Source organism: Acinonyx jubatus, chromosome A3, assembly GCF_027475565.1.
Source record: "Acinonyx jubatus isolate Ajub_Pintada_27869175 chromosome A3, VMU_Ajub_asm_v1.0, whole genome shotgun sequence".
Lineage (NCBI taxonomy): Eukaryota > Metazoa > Chordata > Mammalia > Carnivora > Felidae > Acinonyx > Acinonyx jubatus.
The window spans coordinates 30736254-30755383 of record NC_069388.1 but is presented as its reverse complement, the minus strand read 5'-3'; the positions used below and the strand labels follow the sequence as shown (position 1 = coordinate 30755383).

The 19130-nt window shown below is 41.4% G+C and overlaps 1 protein-coding gene across 8 annotated transcripts in view; it reads left to right on the top strand.

Annotated features, from left to right (window-relative positions):
- Positions 1-19130, top strand: part of SLC23A2 (solute carrier family 23 member 2) — a 133812-nt gene that overhangs the window by 27054 nt on the left and 87628 nt on the right. For 4 of the 8 annotated variants that reach the window (XM_027069610.2, XM_027069618.2, XM_027069609.2 and 1 more), the window contains one exon: positions 10611-10674. The exons of 1 other annotated variant lie outside the window; for it this stretch is intronic. The gene's annotated coding sequence lies outside the window, so the exon portion shown is untranslated. Of the gene's footprint in view, positions 1-9664; positions 9824-10610; positions 10675-15794; positions 17112-19130 lie in introns of those variants that run through there. 3 more of the 8 variants (XM_053200216.1, XM_027069611.2, XM_027069615.2) reach the window with 2 other exon arrangements.

The following is a 19130-nucleotide window of genomic DNA, read 5'->3' as shown; positions in this document are numbered from 1 at the left end:
TTGTCAAAACTAAATGTATTCAGTATGGTGGGTATAGAAAGTTATGTCAGTGGTACTTTTATTTACTATTAATTTACAAACAGTGACATTCAGTATTTAGGTATACATTTATAAGAGCTTCTATAAATGCTGAAAGGGTATCATTTCTTTTTAAAAAAAATTTATTTTCATTTTCTAATAGAAAGTCCATACTTGCTCTTAAAAAAAAAGGGAAATTCCAAGAATTTAGGAAGAGCCTTGGTCTCACCACCTAATGACACCACCGTGAACATTTGTGGAGTTCTTCCACTTTTTGTTTTCTATGTGAAGTTGTTTGTTTTTTTTCTTTTTTTCTTTTTTTAATGTTTATTTTTGAGAGAGAGAGAGAGAGCGAGCAAGCGGGGAGGGGCAGAGAGAGAGGGAGACACAGAATCCAAAGCAGGCTCCAGGCTCTGAGCCATTAGCACAGAGCCTGACTTGGGGCTCGAATTCACAAACTGTGAGATCATGACCTGAGCTGAAGTCGGATGCTTAACCAGCTGAGCCACTCAGGGGCCCCAAGTTGTTGTCTTAAGCTGTCATCAAATTGTATGTAATACGTTTTTTTTTTTTTCGATTTATATTTATTTAAATCCAAGTTAGTTAACATATAGTGTAATAATGGTTTCAGGAATAGAATTTAGTGATTTGTCACTTACATATAACACCCAGTGCTCATCCCAGCAAGTGCCCTCCTTAAGGCCCATTGCCCGTTTAGCCCATCCCCCTCACCTAACACCCCTCCAGTAACCCTGTTTGTTGTCTGTATTTAAGAATCTCTTAGGGTTAGCCTCCCTCTCTGTTCTTATCTTATGTTTCCTTCCCTTCCCCTATGTTCATCTGTTTTGTTTCTTAAATTCCACATATGAATGAAATCATATGATGTTTGCCTTTCTCTGACTGACTTGTTTTGCTTAGCGTAATACACTCTAGTTCCATCGGCATTGTTGCAAATGGCAAGATTTCATTCTTTTTCATCACCAAGTAGTATTCTATTGTATATATATACCACATTTTCTTTATCCATTCGTCAGTTGATGGGCATTGGGGCTCTTTCCATAGTTTGGCTATCGTTGATAGTGCTGCTATAAACATTGGGGTGCATGTGCCCGTTCGAATCAGCGTTTTTGTATCCTTTGGATAAATACCTAGTAGTGCAGTTGCTGGGTTGTAGGCTAGTTTTATTTTTAATTTTTTGAGGAACCTCCTTACTGTTTTCCAGAGTGGCTGTACCAGTTTGCATTGCCAACAGTGCAAGAGGGTTCCCTTTTCTCCACATCCTTGTCAACACCTGTTGTTTCCTGAGTTGTTCATTTTAGCCATTCTGACAGGTGTGAGGTGGTATCTCATCGTGGTTTTAATTTGTATCTCCCTGATGATCAGTGATGTCGAGCATCTTCTCATGTGTCTGTTAGCCATCTGGATGTCTTCTTTGAAAAAAGTGTCTGTTCATGTTTTTTGCCCATTTCTTCACTAAATTATTTGTATTTTGGGTGTTGAGTTTGGTAAGTTCTTTTTAGATTTTGGATAGTAACCCTTTATCCTATATGTCATTTGCAAATGTCTTCTCCCATTCAGTAGGTTGCCTTCTAATTTTGTTGATTGTTTCCTTTGCTGTGCAGAAGGCTTTTATCTTTAATTTTTTTTCCACATTATTTTTGAGAGAGAGAGAAAGAGAGAGTGAGCGTGAGTAGGGGAGGGGCAGAGAGAGACACAGAATCCAAAGCAGCTCCAGGCTTTGAGCTGTCAGTACAGATCCTGAGGCGGGGCTCAAACCCACAAGCTGTGAGATCATGAACTGAGCCAAAGTTGGACGCTGAACCGACTGACCCACCCAGGTGCCTCCAGAAGCCTTTTATCTTGAAGTGCCAGTAGTTCATTATTGCTTTTGTTCTCTTGCCTCTGGAGACATGTGTAGTAAGAAATTGCTGCGGCCAAGGTCGAAGAGATTGTTGCCTGTTTTCTCCTCTAGAGTTTTGATGGTTTCCTGTCTTGCATTTAGGTCTTTCATCCATTTTGAATTTATTTTTGTGTATGGTTAAGAAAGTGGTCCAGTTTCATTCTTCTGCATGGTGCCATCCAGTTTTCTCAGCACCATTTGCTGAAGAGATTGACTTTTTTCCATTGGATACTCTTTCCTGCTTTGTTGAAGATTGGTTGGTTATATATTTGTGGGTTAATTTCTGGGTTTTCTCTTCTGTTCCATTGGTCTTTTTTTTTTTTTTTAATAATTTTTTAAAAGTTTATATGTTTTGAGAGACAGCATGAGTGAGGAGGCAGCAAGAGAGAGGAAGACAGAGAATCCCAAGCAGGTTCTGCACTGTCAGTGCAGAGCCCAATGTGGGGCTTGAACCCATGAAACTGTGAGATCATGACCTGAGCTGAACCCAAGAGTCAGACACTTAACCAGCTGAGCCACTCAGGTGCCCCTCTACATGTCTGTTTTTGTGCCAGTACCATACTGTCTTGATGATTACAGCTTTTATAGCTTGAAGTCTGGAATTGTGATGCCTCTAGTTTTGGTTTTCGTTTTCAACATTATTTTGGCTCTTTGGGGCCTTTTTATAATACTTTCTTAAAAGTAATATTTATTACCACGAGGGAGGTGAGGTGAATATCTCTGGGAATATCTGCCGAATACATGGTCTCCCAGCTCTCAGAGTTTCTGTTAACCATCTTTATATTTCTATTCACACATCTCTTTCTCTGCTCTGTGCACAGAGCTTTTTTCTCAAATCTCTCGTCTTTGGTGGGCACTTGTCAGATGTACATGCCACCCCCAGCTCAAATTTAGCATGTCCAGACCTCGTTCGTTACTTGCCTTGTTGAGCCCATTTCCTTACTTATTTAAAGGAGACAGACAATCTTGTTCTTTTTCTAGAGGTCCTCTTTGACACCCGATCTTTGATTTTTTTTTTTCTCTTTTAAATCACTCACTCTATTCGTCCCTTTTTGTCATCCCTTTTGTCATCCCAGTTGCCAAGATCCTTATACTTGGATTAACACAGTAGCTTCTTGACCTTCCATCTTGAGATTTTTCCAGTGGTGGACTCTCTCTCCTCACCTGCCCAGAAACTGATGTCTCATTAAAGCCATGTTGCATTTACATTGGACTTTTGAGACTCCTTTGACCCTGCAAGTTGTTTTCGTCCTCCACCTCCCATTGTGAGCTGTGGTTAAGCTGTTTTCATGGCCTTGAGACTTGCAGTACTCCTGCCCGCCTTGGTCTCCAAGGTGGCCTTCCACTCAGGACTTTCCTGCTGACCCCAAATCCCATTTCCACAAATTCATTTCTGACCATTTCAGGCTCTGTTGAGCTGTTTTCTCCGAGTGCTCATGCACAGTTTGGGAAGGATCTATCATGTCTCTGTGATTGACTCGTTGTCCCAATCTGTCCACTGAGATGGCAGATGGCTTCACATATAATCCATTTCCATCTCAGTGCTGAGACTTTTGGCAGTTCAGGAAACTAGCCAAATGGTTGATTTATCCTTTTCTTTTTCAGTACAGATCCTAAATATTCAGTTTACTAAACTGAGAAAAGAGAAGGTTTGCTAGTTAGTACCTTTCATCTTTGTTCTCAAGAGCATACACTTGTCTGGGCATTCATAGCCAAGAACACCAGCACTGCCCAGCGCCTGAAGCCTGCAGACCGCATACCCAGTTCTGCTTCAGGCACGTTTTAGAAGTTGATCCTCAGATGTGGAAGGACTCGGATAGAAACTGGATTAAAAACTTTCAGCCGTGAGGAGAAATCTCTGTTTTATTAGTGGGTGATTTCTGAGAGTCTCTGTCTGGTAATTTTGGTTTACAGACTGTGTGCTATTGACGTCAATGTCCCACTTTCTCGTAACTAAACATGTTATATAAAATGTTGCATTGTTTATAGTTTGATCGGTAGCAACAAGAGAATTAAATATTTACTGGGAAAAGTGGGTACTTTCAAAAACCTATGTAAACACTGATGATGATCACAGAGCTTGCATAAGAAGGTAAGGAAGGAAGATGGTTTCTATGAAACCGTTACTATGAAGGGGTTCCAAGCGCATTAGAACAGCTCTGGCCTTTTCAGTGGGCTTTGTTTTAAAATCAATGTGTTAGTGTTGGATTACTACCAGCTGTTGATAAATTGCCTAAGTCCTTTGCTGCCTTTCTGTTTGGTATGGAAAAATCTCATCAATAACTTTGTCCCATTCCTTTTAATGATAATTTTTTTTCATACATGTATTTTATTTTAGTTTTGCCATACAAAACTAGAACTTGGCAATTCAATAGTTACAAAGCCCCTCTGGATTTGAGCCCCATGGATAGATCCTGTTAGCTTTATTTAGGTTTCTTGTGCTGGTTCTGAGCTTCTAGGGGAGAGCCCCCAGGTCCCCTTATGACCTTTTAGCTCCTGCTTGTTGTTAGCATGTGGATTTCTGCTTTCACCTTTCTCACATCTGGCTCCCTCCCTCTTTCTGGTGCTGTGAGTGTGAGAAATTAGGTTATGGCACCTGCTCCCCTCCATCAGAAGGCAGGCTACAGAACTGGTGGTGGAGCATAGTACTACAGTGTTCTGATGTTTGGGCTAAGATACGCGGCCTTGCCTGTGTTGTGTGCACGTGTGCTTGTAAAATCAGTATCACAACATACTCTCTGGATGGAAGTCTGATCATGATTATCATGGTTGTGTACTCTGCAGTAACTTTTTTCTCTTTTCCTGGTATCCACTTTCTTTAGACCGGTACTGTTCGATACAATTATAATGGGAGTCCCATATGTGATTTTTCTAGTAGCTCTAGTAAACAAAGTAAAAAGACATAGGTAATATTAATTTTAGTAATAGGTTTTATAACCTAATATATTAAAAAATTATTGTTTCACATAATATAAAATTATTAGTAAGATGTGCTTTTTTTCCCCATAGTAAGTCTTTGGAGTTTGATGTGTATTTTATACTTAACAGCACATCTCAGTTGGGCTGACCACGGTTCAAGTGCTTAGTAGTCCCATGGGGCTGGTGCTCTTGGGTTGGGTGGCTCAAGGCCCACATTGTTTTTATGTACATTAAGTAGTGTTTTCAACTTTTAAGCTTTTGGATTTTTGGGTATTTCATAACATAAGCCACTTATATTCATGGGCTGTGTAATACCATATACTCATCATCAAACGATGCTTTTTTCAGCTTCCCTTTCTCATTTTTTTCCCTGTCAAATTGAGAGGTTTCCCATTGCCTGGAAAATGGTTCTGAACCGGTTCAGTTAATTTGCTTGATACGGCAGTATTTTCTAGATGTTATTTCATTTATTCCCTGGCTTGAGAAGAAAAAAAAATTTTTTTTAATGTATTTAAAATTTACATATATGTATACAGATTTTTTAAACTAGTTTTCTCTTTTACCCAAGAATCACAAATGTTTTATGGCTTATGATTTTAGATATAATATTAGCTTATGATTTTAATAAGTTAATGTTTATGTTTATATACATAAGAATATTAAATATAAATTTTGCATTATATATAAATGTAATTTTAGGTTATAATACATTGAAGTTTAGGGTCTAATGAATAGTTCTCATTTCTTTAAATTTTTAAATTTTTTAAGTTTATTTCTTTCTTTATTTTGAGAGAGAGAGAGCATGAGCAGGAGAGGGGCAGAGAGAATTTCTGCACTCACAGTGAGGAGCCCCCCTGTGGGGCTTGAACCCACCAACTGTGAGATCATGACCTGAGTGGAAATCAAGAGTTGGATGCTCAACAGACTGAGCCACCCTGGCATCCCTCTTCTTCTTTTTTTTTTTAATTAACTTCTTAATTTTAATTCCAGTGTAGTTACCATATAGTGTTAGATTAGTTTCAGGTGTATAGCATAGTGGTTCAATAATTCTGTTCATTACTCAGCGCTCCCCTATTTTAGGGTCCAGTGAATATTTCTCATTTCTTTTAAAATGAAGAATTTTACCTAGAAACACGTGAAGAAGTGCAGTACAGTACTGTCTTTAGATGACAACAGCCTTTGGAAGTAGCTGAAGAGAACACAGGGCTGTGAGGAAATACAGGAAAATCGGGAGTCCTCCACTCTGAAAGTTTGCAGAACGTTGGAGTGCCTCCCTTCTGACCACACCTTTTGGTTTCTTTAGTTACTCAGCTGCTGTCAATAAGTCCTTGGAAATGAGGGGCTAAGCATCTCGTTACAAGGATTTGAGTGCCTTAATTTCACCTAGTTTGTCTTGCCTGCATATTTATTTTAGTACTGTCCTTAGGCAGTGATTTAAGGTTTAAAAATGAAAATAGGGGTTCCTGGCTGTCTTCGTCGATAGAGCATACGATTCTTGATCTTGGGGTTGTTGAGTTCGATCACCACGTTAACTGTAGAGATTACTTTAAAAAACGAAATCTTTAAAATGATACACACACTGTAGAAAAAGCAAAAATCAAAAAAGAGCAAAAAGTCATCCTGTCATCTGGAGGTAATCACAAAATCACCAGACACTGGTGTTTTTCCTGTTTTCCATGTGTGTATGTACACGCTGTAATGGAAGTGTTCAGTGTGTTTTGTAACCCGCCTTTTCCTCCTTTCAGGGACACGCTCAACACATTATCTTTCATGTCAGTGGGTACTTCTGTTACCAAAATTTTAAGTCCCCACAATATTCTAAGAATGTATCCATAATTTAACCAACCAGTTTAGACATTAGTATTTTCCTCTCCAGTTCTGGATTGTTCTGTGTACTCTTTTAGGTGAACGTTCTCGTAATGAAAAATTGAGCCTATTTTAATTATTTTGTTAAATTCCTTATGAATAGAATTATTGGGTCAAAGGCTGTGTGTATTTTTAGAGCTTTTGATGTTGTTAAATGACCATCTAGAAATGTTAAGCCAATTATTATTCCCACCAGCAGTTAATGCAAGTGCCTGCCTATTGAAGGGATGTTAAGCAATTATTCAGTAGTGTTAAGATTTTTTGAATGATTTACAAGCAGATTCTGATTTCATGTATGCTCTTTTATATTTCCATATTTTTTATAAGAAAGCTTATACATGATTATATTCCTGTCAGCAATACAGTGAGAATCACATTAAATGAAAAAATAAAAAGCAAATTTTGACAGTATTTGGAATTCTTACAGCCAAGCAGACTACTTTAAAAAAAATTTTATTTTATTTATGTTTTTAGTTTTTTTTTTTTTTTTTTTGAGAGAGAGAGGGTGAGAGTGAGTGGAGGAGGGACAGAGGGAAGGAGTGGGGGGAGAGAATCCCAAGCAGGATGCACACTGTTAGCACAGAGCCTGTTGGGGGGCTCAGACTCACACACCAGGAGATCATGACCTGAGCTGAAATCAAGAGTTAGACTCTTAAGTGACTGAGCCGCCCAGGTGTCCCCAAGCAGACTATTTTTAAGCGTGTGTGGTTAAGGTGTTCTGAAGCCCAGTTTACCAGAGAACCAGAAGCCTTCCTGACTCGGTGGCTCTCTGGATAAATTTTAGATGTACCCTTTATTCTCTGAAGTTGTATTTTTTGTTAGCCAAAGCTTAGAAACCAAGTAGATTAAGAAAAATGTGGATTTCTCATTGAGTGAGCCCAAGAAGAGCGTACATTTGAACGACGAGGGATACTTGGTATGCATTGTGGTTGTTGCTTTGGAGGGGATGGCAAAGCAAAGTGTGTGATTTGATTTTGATTTTGAGGTGTCTGGGAAGGATTTTCTGAGGAATTGGTGATTTTACCAGAGATCTCAAATGTGAATAGGAATTCCCTGGATGTGCCCTCCTTCCAGATGGAGAGAACAGTGGACGGTGACCTCCAGCCTTCATCTTTACAAAGCCTGCCATTTTCAAGGCCACACCAGTCTGTCGCCCCGCCCTCCCCTTACCTTTGTGCCTCCGTCTACCAACTTCTCAACCGTTCCTAATGTTTCTTGAGAATGTTGCCTCCTGGCTTGCTCCTTTTCTTTCTGCTGTGTCTTCTAACATTGTCTCTGTGTTGTTGGCTCCTCCCGCCTCCAATCCAAACCTCACCCTCCCTTCACAGGATCTTTTTTGGAACTTTTATTTCCAGTTACTTCCACTTTCCTGGGCCTTGTTCTCTCCCAGATGACACGTTTGGAATCTTGAGCTCGAGAGCGTCTTCTCTGCACACATCCTGTCCTTCCCTAGGTCTCTTTCGTTCTCATCTCCTAGTTCTTGATCCTCAGGCACTGCGGTGCTCTCTGGCTTCCACTTCCCTTCCTCACCCTTTTTACCTGCTGCGGACTCCTCAGGGAGTCATGTGACTGTCCTCTTGCTGACATCTTGGTTTCCTCACTGAATTGTCTGGGTGACTTCCCAGCCTTCCTCAGTGGCACAGTCCTGCTGTTGTAACTTCTCTGTGTTTTTGTTTTGTTTTGTTTTGTTTTGTCCGTCATGCTCTGCTGGAGAGAAACCAGGTATCAGAGTGACTTTTTCTGTCACCCATGTCCAAGTTCTGGGCTCAGCCAGACCCTTGACTTTGTTGTTGTTGTTGTTCCTTATGTCATCTGTTCACTCCTCTAGTTTCATCCTCCACCTGTCCTCTCCACCATGACTTCTGCTTCTTAGTTCATTAAGAAGTCCTCAGATAAACGATCCCCTCAGCTTCCTGCCCTCCTACTTCCTCGAGTATTGAGAAATAGTAACTATCTGAATACATCTCTGCCCACTTTATTCCATTTCCAGAGGAAATGAGGCAATCCCACTGATGGTCTGTGTGGAGCTGTTGTAACAGATTCTAAGTTTTCCTGCTGTGGTCACAGGAGAACTGCTTCCTGTTCCCTGGTTTATGGAGATAGGTTTGTGTTTTCACAGAAGGTAGGGTCTCAGAAGTGGCGTGACCCTTGGAGAGGAGCAGGTTAAATGACCTCTTGAGATTATGGAGCTCAGATGTGGCCCAGTCAGGAGTCTGGAATCTCCATTGCCTCTTTAGTGGCCTTGCCTGATTGTAAATGAAAATCCCCCTAAGGGGGAGGTGGGATTGGAGGTGATGAGGACATGAGATGTGTTTGCAATTAAAGAAAAATAGATAATGGATATACACGGAACAAAATTTAAGAGGTCCTGAGGACAGTCAAGGCAATTAAGTCTCCCTCCTTGTCTGATTGCCTCTCCCTTCTCAGCAGGCAACTACTTGTACCAGTTTTTATGCGTCTGTTTTGTGTATCCTTTAAGAGTCTGCTTTTTAATTGTGAAATTTCAAATGTAAAAAAAATCAAAGAATGAACACTCATATGCCAGATACCCAGATTTAATAAATCTAAACATGCTGTTTTTGCTTTAGGCCTTCCTTCCTTTCTTCCTTCCTTTTAAAGAAAATAAAACATTTTAGATACTCTGTATTCTTTACTAGTGTCCTCTCCTTCCCTTCTCTCCCAGAGGTAACCCTGCATCGATATTTTCACTTTTGAATTACATGTTTATATACCCATAAACCCACATCACATACAGTATTGACTACATGATTTAAAACCTTAAGTAAGCGATTTCATGTGATACATGTTCTGTAGTCTGCTCATTCAGGAATGTTTTCAAGGCATGCTGACCTGAGTAGCTAGATAGAGTTCATTTGAACTGCTCTTTTTAAATTCTGTTTAAGTAGCAGAACTTAACTTTTATATTCTGTTGATATATTGGTTATGTACTGTTAAAAACAGGGTCAAGATGCTGAGAAGTGACATTGCCGGATCATAGTGCACACACCTCTTCAACCTGCTAGCTGCCACCAAATTGTTTTGCCCAGTGTTTGAACCAATTTACATTTCTGGCAAGAGAGTGGGAAAATTCCTGTTTATCCACAGTCTTCCCAACAGTTGGTATTATTAAACTCTTTTGTACTGGCCTTATCTGATGGGTGTGGGATGACCTCTCATTAGCAGGGATATGCCACATTGGTTTATCCATTCACTGGCTAAAGGTGAATGATTCCAGGTTTGGGCTATCATAAATAAAGCCATCATAAACATTTATGTGCACGTTTTGGATGGAGCAGAAGTTTACATTTATGTAATGAACAGGAGTAACATTACTGGGTCATAGGGTAAATGTGTCTTTTAACCTTATAAGGAGTGGCCAAACTTTTTCCAAAGTGGTTGTGCCATTTTATGTACTGACCAGGACGGTATGGGAGTCCCAAATGCTCTGTGTCCTGATCAGAACTTGGTGTATCGTCTCAGCAGTTTTCATGTTTGTTTTCTCCGTTCTGATAAGTATGTCCTATATTTTTTTAACCCAAATAATTAAATTGTAAAAACTGGCTATTTTAAAATGACTTAAAGTAATTGATTTTTGCCCTTCTTGCTCTTTGACCTCCCCCCCCCCCCCCCCATTCAAAATCCAAGCGTTGTGTTAGGAGAACCCAACAGTGATAAGAGGTGGTAGGGTGTAGTGGAGCATTTGCAGGCTGCTGATAGGAAATTTGGTCAGGGTAGTTTTCTTGCTGCTTTCAGCAAAGTTCTCTTAAGTTATGGACTCTTTGATTTACCGGCTGGACTTTTTAGTTTTATTTCTGGAAAATATGTATTAAAACTTTACAGTGAAGAGCGTGGAGTCCCTATTTTAATGACCTCACCCACCTACTTGTGATTTTTTCCCTCTCTCCAGGCCTTGAATAAGATTTGAGAATGCTTGTTCCATTACGAAAAACGGAAGTGCAGAAACCACAGAGGTAGGTCAACACCCTTCTTTTATAGAGCAAAACACGTGAGGCCCACTAGTTAATGACTCTCCTGCACATACGCCACTGTGCTTAGTCTGCAGTGTGGGCTTCTGGACTCCCAGTGAAGTGCTTTCTCCCGCTAATCCTTGTGTTCTGCATGGTGCTGACTAGGCCGTGCTGTGATGTGAATCTTGGGTTTGGAGGATGCAGTCTTTATAATGGATTTACTTTGAGAGCCGGAGAAACTTGATTTTACTTTCAATGCTGGAGTTCTGGCATGTGCTGTCAGTACACATTCTGAGTCATGCTTTGAGACCATGAACAAGTAGCCTTTAAATGTCAGAGAAGCCAAGCCCGTTTATTGAAGTCTTTGATAGTCAAGGTGAACAGTCAATTTACTCATCTCACCCAGATGTTTACCCTTGATCATGAAGCTACCGTTTGAAGGAAAATAACATTCATCTAGGTTTGAAATGTGTACTGATCCATTTCCTTTTGAAAATTTAGTAAGTGGGGTTAGTTCTAAAATGTGTTGTTTTGCCACATTGTGTCTGTGCCTACATTTTTTTTTTTTTTTTAAAGAGTATAGTTTTGGTAATTCTAATATAACCACATATGAAATGGAAGCTTTTTTTCTGTCACGTAACCTGGCTCCTTTTTTCTTATTGCTTCACCGTTGTTAGCATACTGACTTAGTAACATGGCTCAAGATGGTTCTTGCAGCTAGGGGGAAGGAGAGGACGTACTTCCATGCACATCCCATTGGCCAGAACATAGTCATGTGGTCACATCTAGCTGCAGGGGAAGCCGGGAGATGTTGCCTGAATTTTGTTGGTTGTGTCCCCAGCTTAAAATCAAGGGGTTTTGTAATAATAAATTGAGTGAGAGAGGACTCTTGTTGGAGACACCTGGTGGTCTCTGATACTTCTGATGAAATACAGACATTGCACATAGAACAACGCATAGTTGGAAGTAAGTTGTATATAAAGTGTTTTTTAATTCTGTTTAGGTTTCTGTATGTTTGAAATTTTCCGGAAGTTTATTGAGGCCGTTTTGTATTTTCCAATTTACTTTACCAAGTGCCAGTTGAATGTTGTAACACTAGGGGGTGCTGTAAGTCAGCGCCTTTGCTCTTCGTGTTTCCAGAATTATTTCCCCACCCCAAGTTGGCTCATTACAGAATCAGAGTAGTTTCTGTCCAGTTGATAATCCTAAACTTGCTCTGTTGTTTTACTCCATTTTTAAACATTAAAATGTCAGTATATAACATTTATTTGGAAAAGCAGAAATAACCACCCAGATAGAAGGATGTTTTCTCAAAACAGTTCAGATTTTGTCCTTAAAAGGAAAACATAAACCAGAGATTACATTAATCAAATATTTTCAAATGCATAATGATTTCTGAAGAGTTCAACATTTTTTTCAGTATTTGTTTTAAGGTTAGCCTTTTAGTTGCTTTGCATATTTTTTTGGTCCTAGATTTACTACACTTCCAGGCACTAAGATTTCAACTACTTCTGATTTGTCCCTTAATAATGGGAGGGACATAAAACTTAGAAAATCAGGGGAATGTAAAGAAGAAATACTCAGAATCCTGCTTTACAGAAATGACTAAAGTAATCGGTGTATTGCCACCTCCTTTGCTAGTAAGTATACTTGTGCATGCACGTATACGATACTTTACAAGGTGAGCAAATCATGAGTTAATGCTAGTGTTTGGCATGTTTTTTCTGTGTTCATTTTTTAAACCAATTTTATTTTTTATTTTTATTTTGAGAGGGGGGAGAGGGAGCACGTGCGCAGAAACAGAGAAGGGTCAGGGAGAGAGAGAGAGTCTTTAAGTAGGCTCCTTGCTTTCAGTGCAGAGCCTGACATGGGGCTCAATCTCACAAACCATGAGATCATGACCTGAGCCAACATCCAGAGTCAGATGCTTAGCTTAACCTACTGAGCCACCCAGGAGCCCATTCTGTGTTTATTTTGTAATGACCTACCTTTCTGAAGTATTTTATTCTAAGTTTTTAAACTCATTTTCTGAGTTATACCTGTAAATCATTACTTTGTCTTTCCACTTCTAGTATTAGAACTTTTTTTTTTAAAGTTTATTATTATGAGAGAGTGCACAAGAGCACAAGAGTTGGGAGAGGGCAGAGGGGGAGAGAGAGAATCCCAAGCAGGCTCCATGCTGTCAGCCAGAGCCCAACTGGGGGAGGGGGAGTTCCATCTCACAAACTGTGAGATTGTGACCTGAGCCAAACTCAAGAGTAGGACGCTTAACCTACTGAGCCACCCCAGCGCCTCTCCAGTGTTAGAACCTTTAAAACCTTTTTTCATATTGTAGGAATTAGGACAGCCTTCTATAGTGGAGGCTATCAGACTCCATCTGTTTCTGGCTTTAATGGGTACCACTTGGGGTTTTTCGGAGTGAGTATCACTGGCTGTTGGCATGAGATAGGGATTCTTTTGGAGGACTAGTTTTCTTCTGTGTCAAATGTGCTAAGAGTTATTTGAAAATTGATGATGAGTTTTATCCAGAGCCTTTTTGGTTTTCATTGGTCTTATAGGCTTTCTTCTTCCTACCTGTTGATGTGAGTTGTGATACTGGGTTTTTTTCCTTTTCGTTGTTAAGTTGGAGATCAAGATGGTACTAGATTTCTAAAATGGTTCACCAGTCTTTTTCTCCTTTTCCAGTGCTCTGCAGCTGAGTAACATAGGAAGTGACTGTTCCTTAGCGCTTGGAGACATTTGCCTGGGAAGCTAATTGGGCCTGTGTATTTTTGAGTGGAAGGTTTCCATCTGCTTTGGCCTTGGGAGGTGTGTTCAAGAACCTTCTTGGATGTATTTATCAAATTTATCTTTTTTTTTTTCCTATTTTCTAGCTAATTTTTCTCTAATTTCTTACGCTTTGTGTATGATATTTTATTGCTTATTCTTCCTTTTCGTAAGGGTGTGCTTACAGTTTCAGCTTCACCTTTGACCCAACAGTTATTTTGGAGAAAGGTTGAAAATTTTGAAGTTGTTAGACTTTGTTGGTTAATAATTCTTTTGATCTCTTTGGGCATTATCCTCAGGCAGTGAGGAAAAAATAAATGCTCCTTTTTGTGGGGGTTGAACTTTTCATTTGCGATGATGGTCAGTTTTCACAAATGCTCTTTAGCCAATGAAATTAGGTTCTGTTTTCTGTGGGATGCACAGTCTGGTACCTATCATATGTGCTTTATTCATTTTATTGGTCAGGTTTTCTAATTGATAAGAAAACTCACATGGAGATGCAGCCTATGCCCCTGTCCCTCCACCCTCTTGCACCCATCTTCTTGGAGACAGGTGTGTTTATGAACCTTTTTTATGTCCATGAAGTAATGTTTGGAAATAAAAATTGACATGATGCTTCATTTGTGAATTTTTTACTTTTTACCAATGTGAAGTTTGCCCCATTTATTACTTTTCCCGCATTTATTACTTCCTAGCATGATTTCATTGTGTCTGTTACTTAAAAAATCACGAGGCAGCATTACTGTTGCTTTACTTATGTGACACTTTAAGGTATATTGTTGGGTGTTGGTGTTTATTTTCTGGTGCATCTGAGAATAGGTTGAATTTAACTCATTTACAGTTTGGTTTGTGTTTTAGTCTGTAATGTTTCAAATTTTAATGTGGTTTCCTTTAAAACACACACACACACCAAGCCCCAAAAAACCCACCCCTGTTTCTCCAGTAGTTGTCGCTAAGATCTAATGGTGTTTTAAAACTCCTGCCTGTTTGCAAGATGGGGTTCAGCATTATTTTACTGCCTGTCTCCAGTCTTTATTAATGTAATCTTGCTTGATCTGCTTTATTGTTATTACATTTTTCATATCACCTACCATATGCTTAGAGAATAATTTGACATTGCATTCAGTCTTATAATTAGGTTTATCTTCATTATTTAGTTTTGCCCTGACCTTGACGGTTGGGGTTGGCATACATGATTAGCAGCCCTGTGTATTAGTGGCCTCCCTGGATTTTGCCTCTTACGTGGTTGGAATAATAAACCTCAACCTCTCAGCCTCCCCCCACCTCCTTTTTCTTAGCCTGCGCATGTCTGAGGTTGCATTTTTTGGTTTTCCTACATTAAGGGCAGCTTGTGTGGGTATAAAATTCTTTGGGGAAACCTTTTCCTCGGTTCTCTGTATTCACTTTCTATTGCCTTCTGGCATTTTCATGCTGCCTTGGAAAATCCTGGGGCTCATCTTTATCATTGCTATTAAGTAAACCAAATATTTTCTCCTTCTCTCTGGATGTTTCTACACCTTTTTCTTCCTGTAGCTAAATTATTTTGCCAGGATGTGACCAAGTATAGGTTTTTTTGTCTCTGATTTTGCATGAATTTGGTGTGCCTTTGTGATCTCTGTACTCAGATTTTTCTCAATCTCAGAGTAGTTTTTATTCTGTATCTTTTTTATATTTTCTATCCCATTGGTTCTTTATTAAAAAAGTTTTATCGAGATGGAATTCACACACGACAAAGTTCTCCCCTTTAGCACATACAGTTCAGCGGCCTCCAGTGAATCAGACTTGCATAACCATCACCTTCAAGTTTGGAACATTTTCTTCATCCCATAAAGAAATCTCAAACTCATTAACAGTCCCTCCCCATTCTTGTCCCCCATCTCCACCCCAGCCCCAGGCAGCCACTAATCTACTTTCTGTCTCTCGAGATTTGCCCTGTCTGGACATTTCATGTAAACCGGAGCCCTACAACATGACTGGCTTCTTTGTTCTCTTTAAGTCTAGTCAAGGAGCACAGGTTGTTCATGTCTTGGTTTTGCTCTTTGCTTTTGTCCCTCTGTGGTTCTCATCTGTGGACTGTTAACTGCCTTTCTGGACTTCTCCTTGTCTGCCCATGTTTCTTTAGCTTGTCCTCCACCCATTAGTTTTCTGCTACTTCCTCCAGTTTTCACTTGTGTTTGTCGCTTCTGTAACACCCCCAGCTTGTCATCTTTTGGTCCTGTTCCCCTTTTTTAAAAAAAATAACAACTGTTTTGTTTTTTTTAATTCTTCACTCTTTTGTTCCAAATTGAAATTTTCTTTTGGTTCCTGCAGTTTAACCTTTTTGAGGTGAGAATCTTCATAGAACATCCCGAGGACAGTTCTTGTGTTCAGGGTACAGGGACTGGATTATTTTTTCCGTAGGCTATCTACTGGGTCTTCTCTCCCGGTTCACTTTGGAGCGAGGGGCCTTCTGGTCTCCCTGGGCATGTCACCCCGATGCTTTGGGTGTGTCACGTGTGGCCTGTGCTCTGGGGACCTGTGGGGGTGAGTCTCCTGCTCCTGGACACTGCAAGCTCTTGGCTCCCAACCTCCTCCTCAGCTTCTACTGTGGCCTCTCCTCCAGTCAACTGGCATCTTTCTCTTGTGCCCACCGCGGACTTCCCTAAGATCGTTCATGGATGAGTCACTCTCAGGCTGCTCTCTAGGTTGTCCTGTCTCCTCTGCCTTTATCACATCTTTCAAGATGTACTCTGCTGCTGGTGGATGCCCCTTCTGCCCGGCTGCTTCTTCTCTGAGCCTGTGGTCCCTGTGTGGTGTTGGGGAGATGGAGGTGGTACTTGCCCTCTCACGGCACATCCCCAGGGGCCCAGAGGCCCACCGCCCAGGCTTCTGGCAGGCCCTGGCCTGGAGTCAGGACCGGAAAGGACAAAGTCCGAGTACGGGTGTGGCTCCTTCCGTCTTATGGGTACCAGAGGCACGTGCCTCTGTGTTTCTTCAGGCGCTTCGACTCTCCAGTGGGGCCTCTGCAGCTGGGACCTGCATAGCGGGTACCACACGCAGCCGGGCTCCAGCCTTTGGCTCTCCGTATTGCAGTTACTTGTGGCTTTTCCTATCATTGGAGTGAAGACATCATGCCTGGAAAATGTATTTTTAATCTTTGAAAGTCTTTGACCTTTGAAAACAATTGTTTTGGGGCTCCCAAGGGGGGAAATGAGAAATTACCAGGAAGCAAAATTAATCCCCCCCTTTCACGGAGCTGAAAGCAGTGTGGGTGGACTTGTTCATCTGAACAGAGTGTTTGGAAAGATAGGTTTTAATTACCCTTGTTTGTGTGGGTTTGAGAAATGTGATCCCAGCGACTGGTTGGTTTCCACAATAGAATATCCAGGTGCCACGTAGAAACCTGCTACAGACTGAGGGTAAGCGGGCCGAATTAGAAGTGTGCAGTAACCGTTTGTAACCAGGTGGTGGCTGTTGTGTAATACAGATGGATAGCATTTCTGACTAGGTGGTGTGGTTATACAATTTTGGCGAGCCTGTGTGGGTTATAAAAGCTGAAATTCCTTCGGTACCTGAAGCGTCTCAGGCTGAGCATTAGAACGGTCCTAGCCCAGCACAGATGCCAGCAGAGAGTTGGTGGGGGGGATGCTAATGAACGAATGTTTTTGTGGACAGGGTAAGATTTCCTTCTGCAGGTAAGACCATTTTTTGGTACGTGAACTCTGCTTTGGGGGAATTAGCGTCTGTGTATGTGTCTCTGTCTGCATGTGCATCTGGGGCTGCAGGGTCCATTTCCGCACGCACGCATCTGTGACCATGTGCTCCCGTCCGTGGCTGTGTGTCTGGTTTTCCGAAGATACACAACTATGTCTGCGTGTGTGTCTGTGGGCGGGTGAGGAGCCTGCGGCTCCAGCTTGCCCAGCTGTGTTACTAGAAAGTCTCCAGCCTGAGTTTCTCAGTGCCGCCTGACAATATTTAAATAACCGAACATTAGCATTTATACAACTCTTAGAAGGCAGTGACCTTCATTAAACATGTGAGAAACAGTGAACTTAGAACCCCATCTGCAACAGCTGAAATGTCAGATACGGTGTGTTTCAGGGGCTCGTTTACCTTGTCTGAGTGAGGTCCAGCCCCCAGCCATCCAAGGCTTTGTGTGCCTTTTATGTTTTCTTTTATGCAGAATTTTCGGGGTTCAAGGAAAACTAAGTACACAAACAAAAAGGAGTACAGACTAAACAAACTTCATGGAGAGCTGGAGTCTTTTATAGATGAATACATCAATTTTTTAATCCTTTAAGGTTGGGGGATTATCAAAATGTTAGGTTCAGACACTAAAAAAAAAAAAAAAGCTGTACATGTGTAGCACAGGATTCTAAGTGGTTGCAGTCTCTGTATTGAATGGATATATTTTTTTTATGAATTAGGAGGAATATGTTCCTTTGCAGAAAAAAAACTATATGACATACTCCCAGGCATGAGATGTTTATTGACGGTCAGGGAAAAGGCTCCCATTTATTGAAGGTCAGGGGAAACCTATTATTTTGATCACTGTGTACTTGGGGTTAACCTGGAGAAGAATTACAGCGTCTCAGCCCCAGGTAATTGCAGTGCAGTTTAGGCAAACCCACATTCAGTCATCAGGTAATCCATCAGTGTAGGTGAAATTTCAGAGTGCCCTTTTCCTTATCTTGGGAAAGTGTGTGAGGAGGAGACAGAAGTCTTGATTAAGTGGGGGTTGCGTGAGGAGAAGAAAGATAACTGCGGAAGAGATTTGCAGGTGTAATGGACGGTAGGAAGGAAGCAGGTGGTGGAGGGGACTGAGTAAAGGTGCCAAAGTCCAGCAAAACTAAGCAGGTGTCATGGGCAGTTAGGAAAGGAGGGAGGACGAGCTTGACCTCTGTCTGCAGGTGAGGGAAGGAAATCTGGCTTTGGCGCTGGGGGCTGGAGGAACTGATAAGAACGTTCCAGAGAGGAATGGTGTAGTCTGAAGAGTAGTTCAGAGGGAGGGCTGATAAGTACATTGAGCTTGAGGCGATGGGGTGAAGGATTGTGGGAAATGCTTCTGCTAGCACCTGAGCCTTTCCCAGTCCAGGCAGCCGTGGCAAAGCAGTTGGAGGTGACTCTGTGCCCTCCGGAGGCTTCCCCTGCAGGAGGAGAGGGAGCACGAGTCCTCAGTTGTGCTGGAAAGGGAGGGTGGAGCCGGGGGCTGGAGCAGCACCGAGGCGGCCACAGGGTTAGCAGGGCACAGCCATCCCTAGAAGTCACCTTAGCACTCAAGTTTGTCTTTGTACTGGGAAAGGGGTGGTGGGGGAGCTGGCAGATGGCAAAGGTCCTTTGGAGGTGTGCTGGAGGAGGAAGCTTTTTCCCATTCATGGATAGTAACTGGGAAGCTTTTCTTAGCTTCTTCCAAAACGACCTTTACACGTAACTGGGCCTCTGGTGGGTGCTCCTCTTCGGAGCCTCGTGCCGTTGGTGTCTGAGGACACTGGAGCAGCTCTCATGCTCTCAGGATTGCTGTGCCTGCCACTTGCCCTTGGCTTTTGTCCAAGGGAAAATCAGCCTCTCTGCCTCTGTTTTCTGAGTTGTGAAAGGGTGAGAATAATAGCCCTTCCGGTATTTTTGTAAGGGTTAAGTGAAATCCTGTTTGTATCTTGGATATAATAGGCAGTCAGTTAATTCTGAGCATGCTCTTATCTTGCTGTTACAATTCC